Source organism: Ambystoma mexicanum, chromosome 2p (genome assembly GCF_040938575.1).
Source record: "Ambystoma mexicanum isolate Mex_15411 chromosome 2p, UKY_AmexF1_1, whole genome shotgun sequence".
Lineage (NCBI taxonomy): Eukaryota > Metazoa > Chordata > Amphibia > Caudata > Ambystomatidae > Ambystoma > Ambystoma mexicanum.
Window position 1 is genome coordinate 183,106,229 of NC_090923.1, and position 15,677 is coordinate 183,121,905.

Here is a 15,677-nt window from a genome sequence, read left to right on the forward strand (position 1 = left end):
CATGGATAAACTTTCCCACCATTTACTAGTTTTATTTTATTCTTTTGCAGTAACGGGATCAATTATTGACTTTAATAGGTAAGCCTGGTAAGGATCTCACTCTCTGTTCCTCTTTTCGACAGATAGCTGTTCTTAATTATGATTCCTGCACCTTCAGGAAAATCCTGACCACACGCTTATCTTCAGCTCTCCCAGGAGTGGTCAGTGAGGACCAAACGGGGTCTGTCCCAGGAAAACAAGAACTGACAATATCAGTCGCACTAATGATGTTATGGCATGGGCACAGAGGCAGAAATGAGATTCAGAAATACTTCCTATTGACGCAGAAAAAGCGTTTGACCAAGTAGACTGGACATATTTGGACATATTTGTCAAAAGAATTGGAAGGCTTTGGATTTGGCCCCATCTTTCTCAAACAAGTGTCAGCTAATTTCGTGCATGCAGAGGACACACGCTAGGGTTGTTCGCTGTCCCTGTTACTGTTTGCGCTATCCATGGAACCATTAGCATGCCTGGTCTCATCCTCTAGAGTCATACACAGACTAAATATTGCCGTCCACGAGCACAAACGGGCACTATATGCCGATGATCTTCTCTTTTATATGAGTTAGTCCTGGTGCTCACTGCCCCACGTAGTTACGTTGTTAGAAAAATTCCATACAGTCTCAGGATTTAAGAATAACTACTGGAAGTCTACTATTCTTAATGTCACAGAAACACCTGAAACAGTTGCCCCGCTAAAGGCTGCTTTCCCATTTTCATGGGCTTCGAAAACCTTGAAATTCCGGGGTGCCCATTTAACTGCAAATATGTGGATCTATATACAGCTAATATTGCACCACTTTTCTCTGCGTCTAAACAGGATCTGGCATGGTGGACCACTTCTGAAATATCTTGATTAGGCAGAATCACTGCAGTTAAGATGACCCTCCTTCTGGGGTTGTTGAATGCAGTTGAGGCACTGCCTGTCTGGATTCCTCTGGCGGGGCTTAACGACTTCCAGTCGCATATTTTTAGATTTATTTGGACCAATAAATGGTCCAGGTTCGCTAGACACACACTTATGACAGCAAAGGACAAAGGCAGGTTAGTGGTACCAGACATCGAAAGCTATCTATATGCAGCCTAGCTGACACCGTTATTAGACAGCTATGACGCCATGCAACACCCAAACACTGGGTGGACATAGAACTGGATGCCCTGGGGGCCGCCCTGCATCAATGGTGCTGGCACTCCCCAGCAACAAGAAAACAGGAGGAACGCAGGCTCCCAACAACTAGAATCATGTTTGATTATTGGGACAAGGCTGCCCGTAGGTACGCCATAACCACTTCCCCTGCCCATGTCGGGTATATGGGAGAACAGGGAATTCACACCGGGTCACCACAAGCGACAATTCAGCTAATGGCTAGACAGGGGCCTATTTAGAATGGGCCAGATGCTTTCATATCAATGCCCCTTACCTTTGAGCAATGCCAACAGACCTATATTGTGGATGTAACCGATAGATATGGGTATATACTGCTCAGGCATTGGTTAGCTCAACCAAAAGTGGCGGCTCAGCCGAGGCGAGAGACGGCCCAGTTTGAGGATCTCTTTATAGCGGACCCCCCCGGCTAGCAAGGTCTCCTCCTTATATAAAGTACTATATGATATACCTGGTGTTGCCTGGGCTTGAATACCCTCATAGGTACATGTAACTGTGCCAAATTTGGTGCAGATTGGTGAAACGGTGTGGAATTGTATAAGGAACAATGCTTTGCCAAGCCACAAACCCACAAACACATTTTGACTTTTGCTGAAAGCTGGGGAAAGGGGTGGAAGGTCCAAATGTCATGTGGCCAGTAATGTCCAGAGGGCCCTAACAGGTGACTTTGCAAACTGTGATGCAAATTGGTGAAACAGTGTGTAATTGTATAGGGAACATATGTGAAGTGACAAACCCATCCACACATTTTTACTTTTGCTGACATCCAGTGAAAGGGGTGGTTTGTCCAAATGTCATGTGGTAATGTCTGGAGGGTCCTAAGAGGTGACTGTGCAAAATGTGGTGCAGATTGGTGAAACAGTGAGGAATTGTACAGGGAACATACGCGAAGCCACAAACCCACACCCACATTTTTACTTTGCTGAAATCCAGGGAAACGGGTTGGTGTCCAGATGTCATATAGCCAGTAATGTCCGGATGGTCCTAACAGGTGATTTATCACAATTTGGTGTAGATTGGTGAAATGGTGTGGAATTGTATAGAGAACAGACGTGAAGCCACAAACCCACAAACTCACATCCACAGATGTCATGTAGCCAGTAATGTCCAGAAGGTCCTAATAGGTGACTGTGCAAAATTTGGTGCAGAATGTTAGAATGTAAGAATAGTATGCATTTTCCTAGCCCTAAGCTAATCCCTTTTTTGTGATCAAAACCCTGTTCTCTTACTAATGTTCAAAATGGGGTCGCACTTGTCAGTCATCGAGTAATACAAAATGGAAATGTGTTTGTGGCTTTTTTCTGTCAGTCAGTACAAGAAAAGACTGGGTCCACGTAGAGTGTATGTTTTAGCCGCCTGGCCTTCACTGATAAACTTAGTTTAAATAACATTAAAGGCAGATCCTCCCATTCAGCGGAGTAATGTTTCTATATGGTTTCATTCACTTAGCTAAATACTATGTAAAGAGTGACTGCACTAAGCAGAGGTTAGTTACATACTGAGTGATAGTTTTCAGCCCTTCCATTCGGTTTTAAGCACTAAAGGTATCTTTTAAAGGTTGTGCAAATAGGGTGACGACTGTTGGAATGAAGGGCAGGCGGGTTCTGCGTTTAAGGACCGAAAACACAAGCCACCGTCCATGAACTGGTGGAAAGAGCATGCAATTAAGTCATAAGCAAAGTGGAGACTCCTGACATAGCAATTGCATGTTAATGTTAACGTTAATGGATATTTGTACTGTACACTATCACCACCGGAGTGGTCTCCTGGTGCTCTGGTGGCTCTGAAAAAGGGAAGGGGGGTGAGTTAGTGGGAATAAGCTGGAAAAGTGCAAGAGAGCAGTGATGTGCTTTTGGCAGCCTAAGCCCGGTGGGTCCGTTGGCTGGGCTTTGGGTGTTTTACGATTGGTAGCCGTCATGTGCTGTTGTGCGAGTCTATGTGTGGTTTGTTTTGTTGTTGCAGTGTAGTGAAGTTTGCGCGGATTGTTGTGCTGTACGCTTGTGGATGTGTTTGGTTAGAGTTTGAGAGGTGTATGCAGAGTGTTGGAATTGTTAGTGGATTGGTTAATTGGCATTGCTGTCCTTGCAATTATGTCTAGGTATGATGCTTACTATCATTCACTATTCAATCTGAGTGTGGCACAGTTGAATATGCAATTTGCCCTGCCCTCTTGGGATTAGGTGTAAAATTGTGTATGCAGTCTCAACATATTTGCGTTATTATCTTTTGTAAAGGAATAACAAGTGACCTATGCTAATGCAGGCTTTTTTTCTGTATAAGCAGGGACACAGTGAACCATCAGGCACTTCACTTCTCCACTCTCCATGAAATACTGGTTGTGGATGAAACTGAAGTCCGCTCGAGTGTATGATATGTGCAAATTAAATCTTATCTTTCAGTTTTTAAACTCTGTCTCAGAATGCTATTATATAGTTTAGTGCTGGTAGTAAGCTGCCAGTGGCAACAGAAAAAACTTGGGGAAGGGGTTTACAATGTATTAATGTGCGCATGAAGCGTATATAATAATGCATCTCCATTGTTCTATGTGTTTATGCCTTAATAACATTTGAATGATTTAGAGAAATGGCCAACGTTATAATATGGGCAATACTGCCGAATTGAAAGTGCGATATGAGACACTTGAGAATCAATCTTCATTATGCGATTGGGTCCAAGTCCCAATATATTCCATGGGCTATCAGCAATGTACCACACACCCGAATAGCCTTAACATTTTTTAGTAACTGCACAGACAGGTATTCTAGCATTACATGGAAAACCATTTTAAAATGGCCAACTGTGTTACAGGAACCATATGATGTGAGCATTGTAGGCACAGTGATGCACATGAATACATCACAGTGTTCATTACAGCACTGCTGTGGTTACATCTCTGAAGAAAGGGTCCCAAGAATGTCCCTCATCACCCCCATTTTCATGTCAAGACAAAGAGTTAGAAATGCTCGTAGCCACCCATCTTATTTCGAATGAATCCCGAGTACACCAATGATTGACAAGTACACAGAAAGGTATCCTCTCAGCCAGCCATACCGACCGAATCCGATACACATTTTCACAGGTATCGGAGAAGAGATTGTGAACGGAAACACCTATATGGACAGTTTCGCCTAAGCACCAAGAAGCCATAAGGCTGACGCCATTAATGACAACACGACGTAGCAGAGTTAGACATGAAGCACACTTGCAGTCCTGCACCGCATTACACAAACATACATTTGCATACACAAAGGACATGCTTATACAGTGCTATAGCTAGAGGACAGATACATATACATCCTGTCAATGCTTTTTATTATTTTCTCATTAGCTAAATGCAGTAAAGCAGAACCGCAAGGCACAAGAGATCCTGAGCAAGCTTGCAGATGCTTAATGCAAAACAACCCTATGGTACTACAGGGACATATATGGAACCTGAAAGGACCAAGGGCCTCATTACGAGAATGGAGGTAAACATGCTGCTTTTTGCGGCATGGCTACCCCCATTCCAGGTACCAGGTCCGGGTTCCCTGAATGGGGAAATACAGGGCCATTCTGACCTTGAAGGGCCCGGTATTTCCCCATTCAGGGAACCCAGACCCGGTACATACCCATTCCCATTTAAGCCCCCATCGGGATCAATGGGAATGGGGAGGATGCAACCAACGGGCCTGTTAATGACGGGCCCGTTGTTTGCATCCTGGTCTGCTCGCGGGACCCGCTAAGGACGCCTGGTTTAACCAGGCGTCCTTAGCGGGTCCCACGAGGAGACGTCGTAATGGTAGGGGGTTAACGGGTCTGGCAGCTCTACCGGCCCCGTTAAGCCCCTACCGCCTAACGTGTAATGAGACCCCAAGTGTGACTAACATATAGAGTACTTAGAATAACGTCAACATGTAGAATTTATATTATACGTCTAAGGAAAATGACAGAAGGCACCAAAGCCACAGAGCTTGAGACGAGGAGAGCTGATTCAGGTGGCACAGAGCACGAGGCAGGCTCAAAGCTAAGGTCAGAGATCCGCAGACACATTCCAATCTCCAGACGACAAGGGGACTAGCTGCAGAGAAACTGAATAAATCCTCATAAAAACAAGCTGAAGAGCTCAATTCTGTGGTCCCTAAGCATGTGGTACAGCCAGACGAGACACTGGACAGTCACCCGTGGTGGGAAAGCAGAGCTGATCCCAGCAAGCCAGACACAGACGGCAACAAGTGTTGCAACGTAAGAAGCACATTCTCATAGGCAAAGGTGGTACACACAAGTTACAATGCAGACACATAATTGTTCACATCACCTTCAAGAGGTACACAGAGGGCTGAGAACCTAATTGAGTCCCAGGCCTAGGGAGATCAGCTCTAACCAATCACAGCTTAGAAAGGCAGGGGTGGATTGCAAAGGGTACGAACCAATGGTAAGCCCATTACTCTGCAGCAATATATTAGATAGTTTCTTGGGACAGGACAGGCCAGACACCTTACATGCAAGGACCAGTAGAATAACCTCTATAGAGTTCTCCTATAGGTAATAGTACTCTCGATACCCAATCCTCTGTGATGATAGTTTTTTTCGGGAAGGGCCCATGTGATGATGACGTCCTTGTACAAAACTGTACTGCACGCCATGCAGAGCTGAAATGTATGGGAGGATTCTCATTGTGTTAGCTTGATCCCTGTTGGTTTTATTTGCAATAACTGACAGTTCAAACTTGCTGTTGGCTGAGTCCTCCGTTTATTCTGGGGAAGGGTACTGGTCCCTTGAGAGTCAGGCCGACCCCTAGACTTCTGGTATACCACGGGAGAGATTCCCCCCCAAAACCTCTGTTGGAATGCTGAGCGGAGCGGTAGGACATTCGCCTCACTAGAGGGTAATTCGATTACCGCAACGAGTTCACACGATATGAGTAATGACTGGAGTGGTTTTGGTACATATATTATATGAGACAAAGTTGTGACATTGAACACATTTTGAGGCTATTTTGACACTTTGTCATTTTGTGTGCATGTGTTCTTGAACCCTTCAGATGTTGCGAGCAGTGCACTATGCGGAACATCCCTGAAACCATAATTAGGAGTAGGCTTTCATTTTTTAAAGGACACGATGATGCAATCACGCTTATGGCAGGTAAGCCCTTTTTCAGATATTCTGTGGTTCACTGTAAGGTATCAGTTATCTATGAAATTAGGCAAGAATCTGAGAAACTGTTTCCCTTATGTTATCCCTCCCTGAACAGGCTGAATCAGCTCAAGAGAATGGAAAAATAGACTTCTCTGATTTGACCTCAAAAGTTAGAAAAGTTTGTGATTCTGGTTCTGGCCCTGACAAAGGTGACAACATTACACTTCACAGAAACTGGTTGAACTTCTGGAGAGATATCCATTGACTAACGCTTTGAATACTATGTTAAAGCAATACTTTGTTTGTTCTTAAACTCATTTCTATAGAAATATATTGTGCATAATGCAATATGGAGGACCAGCTACATATTTGGGGGAGAGTTGAATAAAGTAATATGGAAATCCCTACTCAAATGTAACTAGGTTATATTCAAAACTCTGAATAATGTTCAGACCTGGTGAGGTCCAGTCACTCACTCCCACCATGGTCTACCATGTAATGGCCACAAGCCTGTGGGCTGTGGGCGTTTTTTGTATCACCCAGGACAATAGTTGCATTGGTTTGCACTTTTTTTTAGAAACATTTTAGTGGAGGGTTAACCTCTTCTCTGTCCCTTGTAGATAGGTGTGTCACCAGCTCAGACTAGGGGCAGCCTCCCTATGTTAGGGACAGGTGAGTTCTTCTTGAGGGAGAGCGGTCATCCTCTGGCACCAGTGTCCCTCCTAACCCCCAAAACACACATGCAGATACATTGGAATCTGGTATTGAAGTGGTAACTGTGCACACTGGAATCTGGGATTAGTATGCCTGCTGGACACAATGACAACTGGCATCACTGTGATAACTATTACTATTGTGGTGTGAGCTGGCTGTGTTAACTGAGCATAATGGAATCAGCCACTGCTGTTGAACTGGGCATAATAGTATCTGGCTTTACTGAGCTAAGTAGGCAAAACAATATGGTATTGATGTCCTAATTGGGCAAAACAATATGGCTGTGCTAGGCTTTCTGGGCATAGCTGATCCTGACACTTCTTAGTTAACTGGCTATAGAAAAACTAGCATTGCTTGGCTAACTACACATATGGGTCCCAGAAGCATGGAGAAAAGGGGACGGGGTGTGGGAGTAACTCGTGTTTTGATGACAATAATTGGTAATGCATAGAGCTCCTTGGATTCTCGTACCAAAACTTTGAAATGGTTTGAATAATTGGGGCTTTGAAGCCATTACCTGTATTGTCAGCAATATCTGGCATGTGAGAAGAAGAGCATTATTTGTTACTAGCTGAGTATAATGTCAATAGCTGTTGAAGTGTGCCAGTAACAATATTGTTAGCGTTGTTAATTCGAGTTTATTTTTTAGTAATAAGAATGTATTTTGAGTGCAACGTGCTGTGGTGTCCCATTAATCGTATTATGGCTTTAAATTATTTTTCCAGCAGAGGGCGATACTGTACAAGTGATATATTAAACAGGAGCGGAATTGTGCTAAATTGAACTTTGTCCTTTGGGCTCAGCTTGAAGCAGCAACATCAAGTTATTAACCCTGGTAATGAGTTTGGCTGCATATTCAACCCATTTCTCATTCGGAACAGGAGTGTTGGGGCATTCAAAATTACATGCATTTGACTAATCTTGCTCTCTGTTTCCCAGCATGGTGCGAATCTTGAATTCATCCCTCTTAACCCCTTTAAAAACCTAACTACCCCGCCCACTCCGCAGGCAACCCCTTCAGCCTTCCTCCCACTTCATATTGCACTTAGGTGTGTTATCACTGTCCCCTAACTTAATGGCCCGCTTCCCGGACTACGTAGGCACCTTATGAATGGGGTTTATTTTCATGTACCGTCTGCCCCCTTATTTCAGTGTCCTCCTGTGCTAAAGATGTTCTTCACTCCTATTTCTATTGCGCACCTCTTGTGCTAGCTGCCTACAGTTCTGCTGCCATCTTGTAGAATCAGAAAGTCGGATAACCACGAGGTTTGAGCAGCACTTGCTGCAGCACTTTAGGACTGAGCAATCACCAGGGCTGTAGATGGGTCGGGACGAGCTCCGGCCGTGTCCAGAAAGGGCTCCCAAGATGGGGCCTACCCCGACTAGCCCCAGCCACTCTGACACTTCAGGCAGCCTATGCAACCGAAGCACTGCACAGTTACACGGCTGCCTGCAGGTGTCAGCACTTCGGATTACAAAAAAATTAAATGCACAGATTAGAAAAAAAGAAAAGGCTCTGCCTTTTCTTTTTTCTAAACTGAAGCACTGACACCTGAAGATAGCCTGTGTAACCATGGCTTCAGCTACACAGGCTGCCTGATGACTCTGTACTCAGAAACAGGAGGAGGGCTGGATGGCCCGGCTCTCCTATTGTAGAGAAGCAGCTGAATGCCTCTGCAGGAAGTCCCACCTCTATCCTGCCTATATGTTGGAAATCGGAAATTGCGACATGCGCAACACCAGTAATGTTGCTGATTACACGAAAAGCCTTTGAGACAAGTTATCCACTGAGAAACCCCTATGTGATTTATATCTGAAGAGATGACAGTCTCCTGAGGGAGGTCCCTGAAGAAGTGTGAAGATGTGAAAAGGAGAGACTGGTGATGTCACAAGAAATAAGTGTGATGCACTAAGAAGATTGACAAAAGAAGAAGAATGCATTGACCTTATAGAATCTGATGGCAAAGGAAAGAATTGAGAAAACATTAATGTGCGGAATGAAGATTGCACGTGTGAAGGAGCACTGCAGAAAATGCAATCCGTTTTATAACTGTACAGATGCCGTAACGCAAATAGACTAAGTAATCGTAAAGGCTGGCTATATGTAGTGAATAGACTGCAGGCGGTGCCGCCAATATATATATGTATATATATAATCTGGACATTCAATGTCACAATTTTAGTAAGCTTAGTAAGCTCAACCCTTGGAGAAAGGAGGATGGATAGCTGTGTGTGTGTGTCGCAGTAAAATAATAAGCTGAGGCTCGAAGGTGCACCTAAAGAAGACTGCTTGGCCTGGTGTCAAAGGCTAAGGCAGCTAAAACTGATTATCAGTCCTTGAAGAACAGTGGATTTGAGATGCTGCGGCATCCCATGTTAAGTTGCAAATCGAGAACACCATGAGAGCCAACTTTCTTTATTCGAGACAATTAAATGCTATAAAATGGACCGATTCACGGTCTCCGGTCACGTGAGTCCAGGATGGAAATAGAAGTGGGCATGTAGACCTGAACCTTGTTAAGAACATGCTCACACTCCCTTATATTCCTAGAGAAGAGAAGCAACTACAAGGCCAAGTTCAAAGACAATCTGAATGGCAGAAGGCATGAGGGATGAGAGATGCTGGGCTATTTAGGTGGGGAGGTACGGTCAAGTCCACCGACCAGCACCCGGGGTACCAGCTTACGTGCTGCTAGAGAATCAAATGTTCCGGGAGGGTACAAGCTTGCCAACCAATTGTAGAGGGCCATATAGCTTGGGAGCCAATGATGTATCGTATTTCTAATAACTGTTGAAGATGAATTGCACTAAGGGAGGGCATAAGTTGCCCCCCGACTATAGAGACCCAATCACGATCCAATCCCTTATAAAAAGTATACTTAGATACTTCCTTTAGTTCTATCACAATCCTGTCTAGGTTTTCTTAGATTGCCAAGGAGTATGACGTCAAGTATGATGAGTTTTTGCTATATAACTGTGATTTTTAATGAAATGTTTTGAGACTATGCTGTGCGATGTCCGTTGATGTTCGTTGTACTCCCTGTTTTAGATAATTGAGAATAAAACAGAGACATTTTGCCAACTTCCTGAGGTGATTTCCTTATTGGTGTAAGAGTTATTCTGCATCCTGTCCATGGTACGATGTGTTACATTAATTAAAAGGACCATAAGGGTTCTCTTGGAAGCATGTCGGATGGTTCAGAAGTGAGACCCACCGACCAATAGACTCTCTTTACTTCGGACGATTGGGCACCCTCTGCCATCTTCCCGGAAGATCGCAAGGTTTTCCTCTGCAGAGCGGCCGATTTCGAATTCTAGCAAGATAATTGAGACGGGTCCCTCTTTGACATAATCCCTCTTGGTTTCCACAGGCGCTTTGCGGCTGGAAGTTGAAAGTGGTCGATTGGAGGGGGGAGTCAATACCGAAGGCCTCGAGCTGAACGAATGAATGGTGAGTAGACTAAGGGGAATGGCAAACTGAGGGTATGGGATTGTGGTAGTTTAGAAAGTAATGGGGAAAGTAACGGGAAAAGTAAAAAGTGATTTTTTTGGTATAACGAGAGAGAGATAAAGCCAGAGAGTCCTAACCCAAGGCGGTTCAGAAGAAATTGTTATACGCTTCAGTCGAAGTAAAATAGGCCACGTATTGGACAGGTTCATATAGGATAACAATTTAAATCCTGTGATCAGGGTATTATTAGGGGCGGAAATAGAGAGTGATCACTGAGGATTAATGTGAAGAGTCGACTAGTTTGTCTGTTTGTGTATTTGTGGTAAATTAAGTTGTTGAAGAGTGACAAGTGTGTATGGAAAATTAAGAAAAAGTCGAGGAGACATAGGGCCTCATTACGAGTATGGAAGCAGCCATGCCCTCAATAAGGGCATGGCTGCCTCCATACTTGGTCCCAGTACCGGGTTCCTTCAATGAGGAATAACCGGGTCATTCCGACTTTGGAGGACCCGGTAATTCCTCCTTGAAGGAAACCATCACCATTCTCATTTGAGCCCCGATAGGGCTCAATGGGAATGGGGAGGGAGCTAATAACGGGGCCGTTAATAACAGGCCCATTATTAGCTCCGCGGTCCCCTCGTGGGGACCGCAAAGGACGTCTGGTCTGACCAGGCATCCTTACTGGGTCCCGCAAGGGGACCTCATAATAGGGCATCCCATAATGAAGGGTGCCGGTCCCGTACCGGCACCCTTCATTACGGGAGCGCCTATGTTATAATGAGGCCCATAGTGTCTGTCTAGAGAAACTGTCGGTACCGACTCAGAGGCAGATTGAGATTAGTGAAAAATAGAGGTTTTGAGCTGCAATTGTTGGAGTGCGCTTATATTTGTTGTTTTCATAAAATTATTTTTTGTAAACACTGGTAAGTATTGACAGTCAATTGAGACTTGTCAAAATGGGAGACATTACTCCTCTGGTGCATTTATGTAAGACATTGCCAAAACACATGCCCAAGCACTAACAGTACAGTGTGGAATGGGTGAAAGGCACGACAGATAAGATCTTCATGCCATGGCCACAAGGGGGATCGTTGTCAAAAGCAGTATTGCAACACATGACCACACACTTGCATGCTGCGTACACAGGAAAGAAATTGGAGAAAAGGTTAGTTATTTTAGAACTTTGGAAAATGGACCAAGAAGAGAGAGAGGATCCGCTACCTGAGGAGTGGATGCTCAACCCGTGTAAGGAGGAAGGTGTCAAGCCTTCTGCCTTTTTTGTCTCATCTGAGGTAAAAGGCGATAGCACAGAAGATGTAGGATTGTATCTGTTAAAGCAACTGAAAGCGGCGACGGGGTATAGTAATCCGATATACGAAATGCATGCTTATAGTAGTGACGATAGTCCAGAGGACACTATTAGAAAATAGGAGATCTTTAAGGTCTTACAAAACAGGGAAGAGAAAAGCAAGCGATCAAATGTATCGACAGAGATAGAATGAGAGATCAAGAGATGGAAAGGAGAGAAGGATAAAGCTGACGAAGTAACGCTCGTACAGAATGCATGGATGGGAGGACAGATATTACTCAAGCTAGATGGGAAGAGCATTGAGGAAGTCAGGCAAAGGGAAGATCAAGACGAACAGGATAGGAAAGACAGGGAACAAGAAAAGAGATTAAAAGAAGATGAGCATAAAAGGAAGAGCAGACAGCAGCGAGTATCAGTACAGATGTATCAGGAGAAGCAACAAAAGAAAGAAGCAAGGGCAGAGGAGCAAAAGAAGTTTGCCAACAGACAGAGAGCAATGGAAGAACGGGATAGGCAAGAAAGGAAGAGAGAAGAGGAGGAAGCACAGACATTTTGAGATAAAGGAATACAGAGACAAAGAGAAGAGGAAGAGAGAAGAGCAGGAGTAAGGAGAGACAAGATAAGACAAGAAGAGAAAAGAGTTAGATGGCAAGCAAAAAAGCATAGAGAAGTAGATGAAGAATTAGAATGAAAGAGGAGACAGCGGGCATGCAATACTGACCACATTCAAAAGGAATTAATGGAGCCAAGCCCAGCAATACAGTGGGGCAGTATAGAAGAGTTCCTCCTGTTACAAGGAGTAACATCATGGCCATCTAGAGTAACCCTAAAAGAACACTTAGATATATGACACATCTGAGATAGGATTGATAAAGCCTATCAGGACTTAAGAGAATGTCACAAATCGGGAAACCGAGGGAAGGGAGATCAAACCCTAGTCTTCCAATCACAAAGCAAATAGAATAATCCATTCAGTCTTGAGCATAGAGCCTTGTCTTTAAGTAGACTGACCTTAGACAAGGGTGAAGGGGATGAGAGTCACACTAGTTGGGTACTAGATATGTCAGACGAAGAGAGAGAATCCTTCAGTGGAGAAGGAGGAGGTCCATGTGCCCCTGATGGAGGCCTGCAGGGAGACAAGGAAGTAAGTTGGTCTGATCAAGAAAGGACGCCAGATCCCATAGCATACCCATAGCATACGTCCCAAAGAATGATTGTATAGTGAGAAGAAAGTGTCAATGCCATATGTAAGCAGTTTAAGGTCATTGCCAGGAAGAAGACGATCAGGAACCATTGTCCCCACTATGGATAGGCAGACGATGGGAGCCGATTGCGGATTAGGATTTACACAGTTTCCCTTATTGGAAAAAGGGGGCAAGACCACAGTATATTCCATGGCCGCAGATGGATAAGGATAATTTAAGGTGCAAACTCCTTGGTTTAACGGCGGGTGTGGGAAAATTGATTTATGTTTGTTTGTTTATTGAATTTATATAGCGCGGCCGGACCCTGAGGTAACTGGGCGCTTTCAAAGCATAGGAGGTTACAGGCAAACAAATACATTCATAGTGATACAGTGATTGTACAGTCATGTATACAAGATGATATGCATAGAATAACATGTACATAAGAAGAATACAGATACAATATAACATGTACAGAAGAAGAATACAGATACAATACAGTCACAGAATGTATGGAAGCCTTGTAATCACGGTACAGAGATATATTCATGAGGGCTGCACATAAAGATTATCATGTGCATATACGGTGAGTCGTACATTTGCAGTCAGAGATAGGAGTCCACTAGTGGGATAGACATTAATGATATCATGTGTTTGGATGATAAGCATTATGTTACTTTTGTCGAGTTCTTGCTGAGAATCCAGGTAATGACATTTCTTCTAAATTCAAGGAATGTTGGAGTAGTTTCAATGTTATGAGGGAGGGTGTTCCATAATTGGGCTGCCATGACTGGGAAGCTGGAACCTCCAGACCTTTTTAGATTGTAACGAGGGACCACCAGCCACGATGTGTTAGACGATCTGGTGATTCTTGTAGAGGATATCAAAGTGAAATTTTCAGTAAGGAAAGCAGGTGCAGTCGCATTTAGTGCTTTAAATGCAAGCCACAAGGTTTTAAGTTCAATCTTTTCCTTCATGGAAAGCCATTTATGGTGTTTTCTGGTAGCTGAAATGTGCTGTTTCCAGGTATATTTAAAGCAGCTCTAAGTGCATTATTTTGCATGACTTGGAGTTTTTTAAGGACCATTTATTAGCTCCTATGTACAGACTGTTACAATAGTCCAATTTGGACATTATAAGTGCTCTTGCTAGAATAAGACAGTTTTCAGTTGATAGTAATGGTCTGCAGGCTCTATTCAGCTTTCCCATGTAGGCAATGGCTGAGGCAGTCATGTTTACCTGTTTGTTTAGATTGGATGTAGTGTCGAAGTAGAAGCCTAAGGTTTTGACTTTTTTGGCTATGGGAATGTTGTTGCTGTCGATATTAATAAAGGCGTATGTGGGGCTAATTTTGTTAATGTTGGCTGGTGAGCCTACAAGGAGAAGTTCGGTTGTATCGTCATTCAGGCTGAGGCCGTGTTGGGCATCCATGCCTGAATAATAGTGTAGATTTACATCAGTATTGTAGATACCTGTCAGGGGAAGGAGGATCTCGGTGTCATCTGCATAATTTGTGTAGCTGACAACCAGACGGTCCAGTTGATCAAACAGGGGCTTTGTAAAAATATTGTACAAAGTAGGGGAGATGCATAAGCCTTGGGGTACACCACAGGTAATCGGTATGGGATCAGCTGAGGCGGACTGCGAGAAGATGCGCATGGTCCTGTTGTTTAAAAATGACTGAATCCAAATAATGGCTGCTGTAGAGAAATGGGCCACTGAAGCAAGATGATCGCATAGTACCTTGTGGTCGACCAGGTCGAAGGCTGCCGACAGGTCCAATAGCAGCAGGATGGCTAGTTGACCTTTGTCTTTGAGGTCATCAATCTGGCTTTTTAGGTCAATAAGGGGTGTTTCTTTCCCGTGTTGAGGTCTAAAGCCCGACTGCCGAGTCCCCAGGAGTTTGTTCGTCTCCAGGTAGTCTTGGATTTGCAAGTATGCTCAATTTATGAGTTATAAAAAATGGCAGGAGGAAATACGTTAGCAATAGGAGATGGTAAGGGTCTCCTAGCAGCCATTCTTGGGGAAAGAACTGATGACATTTGGGAGAGAGCAGGCTATTCAAGTGTGACAGCACAAAATACAGCACCCAATGGAGCACCATTTAATAGTTTTAGGGCAGATGTCTGGGGAGCTCTCAGAGTACAGTATCCCGATGTATCAGACATTGGTGCGATTATGACACGTAAGATGAAAGAGGACGAGGATCTGCTTGCTTACATTCAGGACATTCTGGAACGCTGCACTCTTGAAACGCGTGAGCAATGTGGAAAGACAGTGGCAGTATTTTACCACCTTTTATGTCAGGGATTGCCTGAGCAGGCACAGAGGCAACTCAAGAAGCAAGTGGCAATGGAAGCAAAGCCATGGGCTGAAATACAGTTGATTATAGTGCATCATTGTCAACTGTTAGAGGAGAAAAATAAGAAGAAAGACGATGCTAGAAAAATTGAAGAAGCCAAGTTAGTTCAGAAGAAGTTGTCAAATAGCAGGGGCAGAATTGACAAGTGGAGAAGGACTAGGAGTACAGAAAACAGTGGTTACATCGCAGGTGAGTAATTAGTACCAAAGAGGGAAATGGTTTGTACCACGAGGTAGAGGCATGGGCTACAGAGGAAGGGGTGAATTTCAATACACTCAAGGTGGGTTTCAGAATGCGCAGAATGAGAATCATTATACGCAAGGAGGTTTTAACCA

General features: G+C 44.0%; 1 long non-coding RNA gene across 1 annotated transcript in view; it reads left to right on the top strand.

Annotated features, from left to right (window-relative positions):
• LOC138565856 (uncharacterized) overlaps positions 1-15,677 on the top strand; it is a 228,184-nt gene that overhangs the window by 117,372 nt on the left and 95,135 nt on the right. The window contains exons 2-3 of the long non-coding RNA XR_011301662.1: positions 6,228-6,328; positions 10,408-10,487. This is a non-coding gene — a long non-coding RNA (uncharacterized lncRNA). The remainder of the gene's footprint in view (positions 1-6,227; positions 6,329-10,407; positions 10,488-15,677) is intronic.